General features: G+C 38.2%; 1 protein-coding gene across 1 annotated transcript in view; it reads right to left on the reverse strand.

Annotated features, from left to right (window-relative positions):
* Window positions 1–1,541, reverse strand: part of LOC121371709 (coadhesin-like) — a 23,303-nt gene extending 21,762 nt beyond the window's left edge. The window contains exon 1 of the mRNA XM_041497800.1: window positions 1,523–1,541. The gene's annotated coding sequence lies outside the window, so the exon portion shown is untranslated. The remainder of the gene's footprint in view (window positions 1–1,522) is intronic.
* Window positions 1,542–2,387: the final 846 nt, after the last annotated feature.

Here is a 2,387-nt window from a genome sequence, read left to right on the forward strand (position 1 = left end):
CAGCCAGTTGGAGCTCATGTCCACCAATCAAAACCTTACTTGCAGAATCCTGCCAGTGATTTAAAAATAATTTGAAAACATTCCGAATTATCCTGAGGGTATACGACATGTTTCGTGTGAATTACGAATTCCTTAAAACATGTTTTATTTTATAAAATAAATAATTTGTAATATAAAACTGAAGACTGATTTAGTTTTTTTTAATTTTATAAATAAATAAATAATTTTTAATGTAAAATTGAAGACTGATAACCCACCCCGTACGTATTGGTACGGTTCGCTGTACTGCGGCCACTAAAATAGACTCGCCCGATATTTTTAGAATTTGTATGCTCCCAAATAACGTTATAAAAGGCGAAGTGTGATTGGTCAATATTTAAATTATTATACTCCCGCCCCGGAATCGACAACTGGCGATGTCAGAGGCTGAATCCGGGGTGGGCGTGCCTGAACCCTCGTGGATAGGGGCACGTAAATACAGTCACCCATACCCATAAATTATTATTTACAGACGAAATGTTACCTGGACATTGGGGACTACGCAGTGTTGTTAGTTTTAAATCACTGGCAGGATTCTGCAAGTAAGGTTTTGATTGGTGGACATGAGCTCCAACTGGCTGTCTTTAGATCCACATGTAATAGTGGAGCTAATTTTAATTAGATTGCGATTGATCAGGGATTTAATACGGACATTTACGGACCACAACAGATTGTCATGAATGATGCCGGATCGCATCCGTGGCTAACTCGGCGTCCTGATCCTTGACAGTGTGACCGGGGCTTAAACAACTCAAGTGTTATCAAAATTAACGCATGATGTTCTCACCAACGGGTGTGTAAGAAATATATTTCTATAAGGAAGGAAATGGTTTATTTAACGACGCACTTAACACATTTTATTTTCGGTTATATTATGGCGTCGGACATATGGTTAAGGACCACACATATATTGAGAGAGGAAACCCGCTTCGTTGGATACTATTTTCGATTAGCAGCAAGGGATCTTTTTATATGCACCATCCCACAGCCAGGATAGTACATACTACGTGCTTCGTTACACCAGTTGTGGAGCACTAGCTGGCACGAGAAATAGTCCAATTGGCTCACCGACGGAAATAGATTCTAGATCGATTGCGCACCAGGCGAGGGCTGTACCACTGAGCAACGTCCCGCACTCATAATTATATAAGAAATGGTTTATATACTTTTGCTTTATTTTGTATAGTCTAATTAAGTATTTAATGTACAGAAGGTGTCTGTTTGTTTGTCTGGTAGTTCGTTCACTGGCGTAACCAGTGGAAAAGACTGTGTTTGTTTGTGCGTGCGTACGTGTGTGCGCGCGCGCGCGTGTGTGTGTGTTTACTCTCCTATCCCAATGGAAGCTATTTTTTCAAGTACTGGCTGATTTCTACCCCAAACTCATTCGCCTTTAATAACGCTGACACTTCAAAACTATAAAAACTCAATTACGTAAATCAAACATGAATGTAAAGTTACACGAATTCACGTGTACGGTACTTACCTTGGATATTGGAGTCCCAATGACCGTATCACGTTAACAGCGGCCTTTTATGCGGAAATAGTGTGCGTGAGTTTAACACCTTGACGCAAACCTCGAAACCCAAGCTTTGTCGCGTTTACACCATTTTTTTATCATTATTTCATATCTGTTTCTGTTTCCAACATCTGTTGTGTTGTCACCTTGTGTTATTTCAGATACACCAATGACGTTCAAGTTGCGTTACCGGAGTTACACACATTTCAGTTCCACAGATTTCAGTTCGGTACTTAATATATAACATTTTAAGTCGATTGCATCTCTTATGTCTAGTTTTATATGATACAGTAAGATTCTGAAATTAAAAAACAAATTCCAAAACTTTATGAAATTTCTTCTCTCTCTCTTTTTTTTTATTAGGAATTTCTCAAAATTCCTGGGGAAAAATCCCTAAACAAAACTTTAAAAAAAAAAAAACAATAAAAAAACACACACTAGAAAAACAAATATCCCCCCCCCCCCAGAACCCCCACACACACACACCAAAAACAAACAAACGCTAGAGATTAACGAGTCATAAACTTACTGCAGCATACCATATGTTTTATTATGATACTAAACGTTATGTTGATCGTATATCAAAGACCGTGGTATGTGCTATCCTGTGTGGGATGGTGCATATAAAAATACCATGCTACTAATGTAAAATGTAGCGGGTTTCCGCTCTAAGACTATATGTCAATATTACCAAATGTTTGACATCCAATAGCCGATGATTAATAAATGAATGTGTTCTAGTGGTGTCGTTAAACAAAAAGACGTTAAACATTATGTTGAGATGACAAAGATAGGCTATGCGATATTTAGGGATAGATGCAGTGGAGGGTTT

The sequence above is a fragment of the Gigantopelta aegis genome, chromosome 4, assembly GCF_016097555.1.
Source record: "Gigantopelta aegis isolate Gae_Host chromosome 4, Gae_host_genome, whole genome shotgun sequence".
Classification (NCBI taxonomy): Eukaryota; Metazoa; Mollusca; class Gastropoda; order Neomphalida; family Peltospiridae; genus Gigantopelta; species Gigantopelta aegis.